Source organism: Erpetoichthys calabaricus, chromosome 16, assembly GCF_900747795.2.
Source record: "Erpetoichthys calabaricus chromosome 16, fErpCal1.3, whole genome shotgun sequence".
Taxonomy (NCBI): domain Eukaryota; kingdom Metazoa; phylum Chordata; class Cladistia; order Polypteriformes; family Polypteridae; genus Erpetoichthys; species Erpetoichthys calabaricus.
This window is the reverse complement of record NC_041409.2, coordinates 63,975,912-63,986,479: the sequence shown is the minus strand read 5'-3', so window position 1 is coordinate 63,986,479 and position 10,568 is coordinate 63,975,912. Positions and strand designations below refer to the sequence as shown.

General features: G+C 36.4%; 1 protein-coding gene across 2 annotated transcripts in view; it reads left to right on the top strand.

Annotated features, from left to right (window-relative positions):
• The first annotated feature begins 1,254 nt into the window (after nt 1-1,254).
• The window catches only part of syndig1l (synapse differentiation inducing 1-like), a 145,325-nt gene continuing 136,011 nt past the window's right edge, over nt 1,255-10,568 (top strand). Inside the window, exon 1 of one of the 2 annotated variants that reach the window (XM_028792952.2) lies at nt 1,255-1,976. The gene's annotated coding sequence lies outside the window, so the exon portion shown is untranslated. The remainder of the gene's footprint in view (nt 1,977-10,568) is intronic. The other variant, XM_028792951.2, reaches the window with a different exon arrangement.

The window sequence follows — 10,568 nt, the reverse complement described above, 5'->3', positions numbered from 1 at the left end:
ATAAAACCAAATTTAGGATTTTGGTAAGTCAGTGCCTTTCCAGACAACTTCAGGTACAATTCAGGAACTGACACTGCATAGGGAGATGTTCCTGCTCTAGCCTAGAATGTTTTAAATTGACAATTAAGTTCCAAACATAGGGAAAATATAAAAATCCCATATAAAGATTGTCCTAGGAAGGATTCTATCCTAGCCTCCAGGAGCTGTAAGGCAATGGCAGTAATCATTGCAGCACCATTCAGCCCAGATTCAAAACATGGTGCATCACATGCTAATATTGTCTAATGTTCTTCAGACTTTCAACAGAGTAGACTAGGAACTTCTTTTAATTTAAACCCAAGAGTCAAGGCATGGCAACATTTCCTAAGGCAAACTCTCATGGAGGAGCGGTGTCCACTCTTAAGTCACAGTGGAGCGCACTAGTACAGTGATACATTATTTTAAAGAACAGAATGGCAAAGGATTACATTCACTACAATGAAAATTATAGCATGTTCCTTAAAATGCCTTCAGAAGAATAGTACACCCAGGTTAAACCAGTATCAGAATGAAGTTTCACTCATTCATAGTCCTTGAGCTCAAGCATTACAGAAGAGTCCTCTCCAGATCCCAGTGTCACAATCAAAGAAACCAAAGTGAAATCCAGTACCACAGTGAAGCATCCCTCTTTGTACTCTAGTCTCATGAAGATGCAGCATGCACCAAACTGAACCCTAGTTTATAACAGGAGTGCTATCATCTCTTCACTTTCCTTTATCCCTGCCACTAAGCTACTCCATCTCTGTATCACAACAAAGCAGAAACCGACAAAAGTAAGCCCATCTTGAAAGAGGGTTGTCAGTCCAACAATTGATTGAAGTGTCCCTTCAGCTGAGCCCCCTCCCGGGCATCGCCTCTCCTTCTCCCTCTGTAGCCCCCAGCTGAAGCTCAGACTCACACTATCCCTAGTACTATCCTTCCAGCTTTTCAGCTAAGCAGCATTCTTACATAGCCAATCCCTACCCCTCCTCAAAGCAGTCAAAATAAGAAGGGTACCCCTCAATGAAACCCAGTGTCACAGAAAAGCACTACTGCCAGTAATTCAGTCCGACTAACTAAAGAACAGTGGACCAGCGCTTTCCTCGACCTTAGTGCCCATGATGAATTAACCGAACCCAGGGCAGCCGCTTCTTCCCCCTCTTCCTCCAGACACAGAGTATCAGCGCCACCTTCTTCCCTATTGTCATAGACAAGTAGCGCAAAGCCGCTTCACTTCATTCCTCAGTTTCCAGCCTCACGAAGAAGCACTTTACCCTTAGCGGAGCCCCAGTGCCACAAAGGAGAAGCATCCAAATACAATCAAGCAGCGTGGCCCTAATCGAACCCCTGTCTTAAAGTGAAGCCACGCCCCTTATTTGGCTCCACGGTATCATAAAGCTCAGCTCTCTGTCATTAGTGTCCTCACACAGCGGAACGACAGTTACCCACTCAGCATTCCCTCGGTAGCTGTGGCTTCTCAGTGGCCGCTCTCCTAAATAAAACGAAGCTAAAAATATCCGCTCGCGGGCAGAGGCTGCAGCGCGCGGGGACGCGAGCGGAACCGGCGCGTGACGTAAAGGGGAGCACCTTATAAACACACGGGAGAACCAACACGCGCATCTGGCGCGCCCACCTGTCCTCGAGCTAGGCAGTGTCAGCGGCGCGTTTCGCGCGAGGAGCGGTAAAGGAACAGGTGGAGGCAGAAGTTCATTCGGTGAAGAAGCCGCTCGCTGCGCAATGTCACTCGGATGTCATTCTCGGTTCTTGAGCCCGGGGATGCGAGGGGCTCCGCAAGTCAGCCTGACCCGAAGTGGGCACGAGTAGAGCCTCTGTGGGGGTGACTTCTGGCACGAGTGGGCTTACCTGGTTGTCGACGCCCGCGGCTTGGCTGCTCTCTTCTACACGAAGTCCATGTTGCCCGGCGCTTAGCAGGTGAACAAGTTCAACGTAACTTCTGGGTGGGTTTCATGATGTGCCATTGGCGGGTAACACAACCTAAATGAATACGTGTATCACTTTGTATCTATGTGGATAGACATGGGGGTCAGCGTTTCTATTTGTGTCGGAGTATGCGTGCGTGCGTTTGGCTTCCGACAAAGCGCTTGTGCACTAGTGTTGCTATTCTTCTCCAGTCTAAATGTTTAAAGGCGTCAGTGTCTGTGTCTAGCATTGTTTACGCGTGTTTATTGCACGCTGATACATGTTTGCCCATTTTGTCAGTGTACCCTTTGAGTGCAGGTGTTGGCATTTTTTGTGCATGCCGATGAGGGTTGTACACGCATCGCTTGTGAATGTGCTGCAAGTTTGCAGACGAATCTTGCTGGAAAGCGATTCATCTTCCACAAGTAGAGGGTCAGTTTTGGAGCGATTTGGGAAACCATATTTTGGTGCAAATATTGACTATTTTGCTAGTGTAATTCTTTGACATCTCAGTAGTTAAGAGGTCGTATTGTATATAGTGCCTTTCATATTGCATTTTCAAAAAAGGTCAAATCCGACAGGTTAGTAGTACATAGTGTTGGTGAAGATCCATCAGCAATGAATTACTGCAATAAGAAAAAATATCGGAGAATATTGAGAGGTGTGAAAGGAGAATGTTTGTCTAGTCCTGTGGTACGAAAACAATAACAATCATTTCACATATAATGAACGATGCCCCAAGGCTAGTACTGATGTTGAGACAGTACTTGAATAAATCATTTAAAATATTAAGTTTTATGCTATTTATAAACTGCAATTGAGTAATTTAAAAATCGTTAAAGGAACATACATCTCTCGCCGTTTGAATTGTAATGTCAAATCCCTGCTATGTGCAGCTTCCTAGCACAGCCAGACGGAATGCTGTTATGTTGATGGGAGATTCAAAATAGTTCTTTGTCACTGTGCCTGGCGTCCCGTTCAGGGTTAGTTTCTATTTTGCTAGTGAAGCAAACAGGACATGCTACAGGCCCCAAAGACCCCAAATTGAAATAGCGGAACAGGTGATATCAAGCATCAATAAATGATGTAACCTGATAAAATGACTTCAGGGCTCAATAAACCTCACTGATGTCAGAGCCCGTGATAAATATAGTTTGGTTGCATTCACGTAAAGAGCGTTTTGATTTTGCATTTCATGAAATGTACAATATAAAATGGTTGCACTACTAATTGGTGTATTCATCGATTGAGATATATTTCCCCAAACGTTGGCTTCTGGCAATCATTCTTTTCTATCCAAACCAATATATAATTAAGGCACAACGGACTGAATGCAGGGTGGATCAATGAGAATCTCAAGTTTACCTCACTTAGGAATTTTGTATAATCAATTTAGAATTAACAATCAGTGAATACGTGAATACTGAAGGATATTTCAGTACTTAATGGTTTAATGTGTATTTGAATCTAATCAAGTGGCATATTGACAGTTATATATATATATATGGTTTCCCAAAAAAATCCTGCAGCATGTTTACATAAATGGCACTATTTGCAGTGTTGTCTTAATAAACATTGTATTTATAATCAATTAATTTGTGTATAAGTTTTTGGGGACATCCTTGTTTATATATATATATATATATATATATATATATATATATATATATATATATATATATATATATATATAATAGAGAGAGAGACAGTAGCCCGCCACACATACTATTTAGGTCTTCAGGTTTCAGTCACATTTTAAACCTTAATGTTTTTAACAGTAATTTTAAACCTCTTTTTAAAGTAGAAGAAATACAGTATGTTCTGAAGAATACATCATTATACATCAGCATGTCAAAATATGTGTCTGCAGCACCTTTGAACATTGTATATTTTACAAGTACACAGAAACACACAAATATAATATACTGTATAGTGGAAGCAAGTTTGTAAATATAAATCAGGACTGCCAAATGGTATAGGATATTACTCCATAGTGTACTTTCAAAATTTATGATGTTTATAAATCATATTAGATAATCCAGTCTACTAAGCTCATTTAGTAATGTAATAGAAATACATTAAATGATAGACAACAGGTACATAAAGTATATCTCATCTATTCTTTTTGGAAAAGAATTGTTTTACAGGGTGACCTCCAATAGTGAAATAATTTCTGTCATTTTTTAAAAATATGATATACATTTATGTAGTCAGTGCTCAGGCAGGTTAAGTGATTTGCACAAGTTTTCATATTAAGTTGGTAGAACTAAACCTTTTAAATGACTGGCATAGTTTGCAAAATAATGATCTTTTAGTGATTCTTTCTTCAAGTCATCAGCTTGGAACACATTGCTTGAAGGACTAGCTTTCAGATGCAATTTCTTTTGATAATGGTGCTATTGACGAGATGATGTCTTCTCAGCCTTGAAGTAAAGAAAATATAGTAAACTTTTGTTCAGGGTTGTTCCTGGTCTCCATCTTTTTGTTTCATGTTGACTGAAATTGCTCACAATATTCTGATGTGGGATTATCATTGTATTATGGTGTGTAGTAGAAACATTTCAAATGGAAATTCTGAAGTTTATACAATGCAGCCTAACATTAATATTTACTTACTCAAAAATAAGAATCCATGTCTTCCACTGGGGACTAGAGCCCATACCTGCTGCATCTAGTTCAAGCTAGTCCTGAGCAGAGAATTAGTTCATTGCAAGTCACACATTCACACACATTGAACCAATTTAAAGCCACCAGTCAACACAGCATGGACATTTTGGATGTGGATGGAAATCAGAGTGCACAAAAAATAATGCACGAGAAGAACATGCTAACTCCTTGCAAACAGTAGCAGAGCTGGGGTTTTCAGCCTAGGACTCTAAATTTTTAGAAAGTATGGCTAACCACTGCACTATGCCAAACAATATTACTCTTTTTGTTTTCTTCAGTACACAGCCTTCAGTATGAGAAAGTAGATCTGATATTATAAATACTTTTGGAATTGGCTTTTTCAAATTTTATGCTTCTCTTTTGTATCTATATTGTATGTTCACATATATTTAATATCTTATTAAATTAATCACTCTACGACCCTAATAGCATTAACCTGGCTCAAAAAAGGAAAGATGGGTGAGTTAATTATTTACATCAGCCATCATTCATATTATTAATAACAAATATTAAGTTCATACCTCCCTTAGATTTACCCAATTTGTATTCTTTTCCGAAACACTGCATAGCTGTCAGTATTTCGAAAGTTTTTAAAAAATCAGAAATATTTATAGTTGATATATATTAATTTCTTTTAATAGTGGGCAGGCAACTTAATGAGTTGTAAATAATTTGAAATTGCCTTACTCAGTCCTAAGTTGTACAGTCATTCTAATTTGCCATCGTTCATATTTAATGTTATCTAATGATAACCTCACTGTACTGACAGATCTGAAAAGTTTTAAAGTAGAACAAATCACCTACTGGGTATTGTACTGTTCAGTCTGTACCAGGAAAACAGTCTCCTAAACTGCAGTTAATGGATCTTGTAAAAAGGCAGCAACATGTTGGGTCTAAATTGCAAACTTGTTTTCACACACATAGGCACAAACTGGTATTTAGTGTGACTATATATATGGACCTATTGGAAAAAAAGCAAAGAATCTTTAACTTGCCAAAACTTCAGAGCATTAAATGTTTTTTTCTTTCTCTTAGCATTATTACAAGTTGAATGGACTTTGGGTTAAATTTTATTATGTTCTCTCCAACTATTTCCATTTACTGTTTTTCTCAGTTTTTGTTTTTTTAGTAGTATGATATCAAGAATATATGACAACAAAAAGGAAATAATATTAATATCCCTTAAGTAATAGTTCGTGAATATGTAACAGTACTGTGTTAAACTGATAATTAATTTTGCTAATTAATTCCAAAACAACATGAGTTGAAAAATGAGAACTGTTCTAAAGTAATTAACCAAATGGATGCAGTCTGCTTTTAATTTTAAATTCTTTTTATTTTAGTAATGATAGTCTTGAAATTGAAACATGGCGGGATCAAGACACAGCTCTTCTCTAACGTGGAAAGAATAGTACTCATGCTGCAGGGTTAAGAAAGACTGTTACTTCTCCATGTGTATGAACATTATGTATCATAATAATCAGTACTTAGTTGTAGATATACAGTAGCTTGCATTGACATATTTTAAGATGTTGTATTGTTTTTCTGTGTATGCAGAATTAGACTTGTTTATTTCAACCCATTTACTGCTTTTGAGATATATATTAAATTCTGTGCTGTGTAAAATTCTGATTTGTTTGTCTCGAGCTGAATTAATGTTCTTATTTTAAAATCACCTTTTTCATGCTGTTACTTAAAATTGCTTAATTACAGAGCCAGTATTATGGTTTAATAAAATACATATATTGATATATGACTGACTACAATTTTTAAACATGATCTTTTAATAGATTTTGTATTTTACTAATGGAATATTAACCCATTTCTTTATATTTGAACAGAGTGCAAAATACAGTTTAGATTTAGACCTTGCAAAGGAGAATTACAGAGGGTATGGCAAATTTGCCTTTACCTATACTGAAATAATTCATATTAACATAAGAACATACATATGGACATAAGAAATATGACGAACAAGAAGAGACCATTCAGTCCATCAAGCTTGTTTGTTTAAATAATAGCTAAACTGTCCCAATATCTCATCCACATAATTCTTAATGCTTGTCAAGGTTTCTGCTTCTAGTACATGTCTTAGTAGTTTTTTCCAGATTTCCACAACTCTATGTGTAAAGAAGTGCTTCTTGTCTTCAGTCCTAAGTGCACTTCCCCATAATTTCCAGTGATGTCTCTAGAGCATGCCAATCAACATTTAGTTGAAAGAATTCTACTGGGTCTACTTTATCAATGCTTTTGAGAATTTTGAAAACCTGGATTAAGTCCTCACGTGGTTTCATCTGCTTAACACTAAACAATTTTCGTTCCCCAAGCTGTAGTTGGTTGATCTCCTCAGCACAGCTTCAAGTATTGCTATATCTTTCTTGTAGCATTGTGACCAGAACTCCACACAATATCCCAGATGTGGTCTAACTAGCACATTAGTACACACAAAACGTTCCTTGACTTATATTCAACAGTTTTTACAATATAACCTAACATTTTTTGGCCTTTTAAAAGCTTCTGCACATTGATTAGATGATGAAGATGTTGTGTCAACATAAACCTCTAAATCCTTTTCAGAGGTTGCTTCCAGTAGGACAGTATCTCCCATCTTGTATTTTTAATTAACATTCCTTTGGCCCATGTGCAGCTCTTTGCATATTTCTACATTACTGTAAACTACATTTTCCAAGTGTTCACCCAGCCCTGAATCTTGTCTAAGTCTTTTTGAAAGGTTTTAGGTGCATCCTCACGTTCTGCTGTTTCTATAATTTTAGTGACATCTGCAGATTTCACAAGTTTACTAACTACAGCAGAATTAATGTCATTAATATAAATCGGGAAAAGTAACAGTCCAAGAACAGACCCCTGAAGGACTCCACTGATGACCTCACCTCACATGGATCATTCTGCTCTTATTTGTTCTCTTTGTCCACTGCTGGTTAACCAACTGGAGATCCAGTTTTGTAGGTTGGCTCTGATGCCAACAGCTTCTAGTTTCATGATTAGTCTTCAGTGTGGGGACTGAGTTAAAGGCTTTTTGCAAGTCTAAAATAATTATGGTGTGTGCTTTGCTTTTGTCAGCTACTACAGTTGGCAAGAGAGTAAGATGTAGTGTTCAAGATATCCAGATTGTTTAAATAACACCAAGAGGTAAGTAGAATGAGACTGCTGTAGATCCAAGTGACATCTGCTATATTGATGCTTTCTTAGGTAGGATGTCTAATTATCATATGGTTACAGTATGAAGATTTACTTGGTGATCTTCAAGTCTTTTCTAGTGCACTGGTGTTGATTGTTTCTTTATGCTCTTCGTAATTGAGGGTGAGGAATTCTTAATCCATACTGGATACAGCACAGCAATTGAACTGGTTTTATTTGTTAGTCATTCACACACATTTTTATTCTCTGACTGTGACCACTCAAATCACTCTCTCAAAATTATTTTCTATATAAAGATATTAGTAACATTCTGTAAAAGTAAATTTAACATCTACACTCATTTTGGAAATTTAAATGGATGAAGACTTAAATAAACAGAATTTAAAGAGAATACATTTTGATTATAATTGCTTATTATTTAAGATCAGTGTCATATCTGATTATTTTAACTGCTTAATGTTAATAATAACATAAATAAATTTGTTTTTTAAAACATTATTTTTTAATTATATGCACCATAGCTGCTTGATGTTAATAATAACATAAATGACATTTGTTTTTTAAAAACTTCATTATTTATTATATGCACCTTAACATGTCTAATACAAAAACATATGCTCTTCATAGTAACAAAAGGAGGATCAACTGAAATTTTGATGAGGGAAATCCTTATAAGTAATTTTTCCTTTGATATGCAATCTTTTTTTTATTTCAATATGCAAGATTTCCAATGAGGCTTTAAAATATTTACACAATCCACTTCATAAATACTATAATGGTATTTCACACTACAAATTGTAAGAATAAGTGGAATTGGCTTGAATTAAGCACCGTCATGTTTAAAAATAAAGCAAGGAATGGTCAACAAGACATAAAAAAATTTCTGGAAATAAGAAGAGAACATAATGCTTTATATTTTTTAAAATTTGGGATAGTCAAATGAGGATGGTGTATTGTTTTTAGTTTTATTTATTTATTTATTTATTTATTTAATAGATTGCTCGACAGGACTACAACAAAGTATGTAACTAGTGCTGCCTTTGCCTTCGTCCAGGGCCAGGAGGGTTGATTCACATGTGTAAAAGTAATGACAAGTGTGTTACCAAAGAACATGCATTTGAAAAAAAAAACTGGGAAAGATTTTACTGTTAAATATACAGCTGGGTTTATTTTTCTTGTTTGCTTCATCCTCTTTAGAACCTAGGTCCTTTTTATGTGTGCTTTATCCATATGCAAGAGCTAGATGAAGATAAATTGTGGTTCCACTACATATAAACGTAGACTAATTCTGGAAAGGTCTCGGCTTGTTTTAACTAAAACAAACTTTCAAAATGACTTTGTCTAGATCAATCAGACTATAACCAACAATGAAAAATAAATTCTGCATATACAGTATAATATATATGTTTTCTTCTAAATTGAGTGTGAATGACCTTGGGCTATTTTGCTGTTTGCTACTTTTTATTTAACCAAAAATTGCTGTTTTTAATACTCTACACAACAAGTTAGAACTGATTTTTGACTAGTGAGTTTAACACATGAAATAAAAAACAGCATATCAAGAAAAACAACAACCTACCAAACACTCAGCCTAGACTATTTTGATTTGCCAGTTCATTTTGTGGTTGTATTTACTTCATCTCCAGTTCCATCACCATTTCTGCATCTGAAATTCCCACATGGATTGACCTAAAAAATGGATGTGAGATGGTTTCTTGCACTAAGACTACCTCCTTCACATTGACAGATTCTGCCAAATCTAAACTTATTTCTTGATACTTCATAAATGACACACAAACTTCTAGTAGTGTTAAAAATATAAAAAAGAAGGGTTACAGGGTCATGAGCAAAGAATTGTACCTTTACACTGTGTTTTGTATAAATTAGATAAGGATTGGAATAAGATATGAGAGTTGTATGTGTAGGAAGCGAAAGGAAGGGGAAAAGGCAATTGAATTGTGAGGAGACTGTAAGTTGTTGTATATTGGAGAAAATGAGCAAGGGAGAAATGGTGTAAGGATACTAATATCCAAAGAACTTAAGGATAGTCTTGTCAGTGTGAACAGAGAAGTGACAGGGTAATGAGTGTCAACCTGGGCCTTGATGAGACTGTAGTTAATGAAATTTGTGTATGTGCTCCTCAATTGGGCTTTGAGTAACAGAAGAAGGAGGCTTTCTGGGCATAAAATATTGAAGTGCTTAAGGTGGAACAAGACACAGAAAAGGTGGTTCATGGTGGTGATCTAAATGGGCATATGGGAAAGAATAGAGAGAAGACCAGAGAGGCTACATGGAGGATGGGGTGTAGGCAAGAGAAATGAAGAAGGAGAAAGGATAATAGATTTTTTCCATTGCACTTGATTTGGTAGTAGTTAACACATTTTTGATAAAAAAGTAAATCAGCTTGTGACTTATAGTGGTGGAGAAAGAGAAAGCCAAATAGATGTTCTAATATGTTGAAGATTTCGTTTGAAAGAAATAAAGATTTCGGTGTGTGGAGGAATGGTGGGAGAAGAATAGCAAAGTTGTATGAAGAGTAGGTGAAGAGGTGTTATGTAGAATGACAGGAAGAAGACCACCTGGGGACAAAGGTGGTGGTGGAAAAGAGTGGCACAGGATGTGACAAAATCTAAGAAGGAGGTAAAGAAGACATAATAACTCATCAGGGATGAAGGAAGATAGGCAGATAAAGAAAAGGAAAGAGGACAGTGGCAAGAACCAAGGAACAGGCCATCAAAATGCATGAAAACTGGAAACAAAGGAGGGAAAGAGAATGATTTTTACAGTAGCAGTGGCTAGGAACA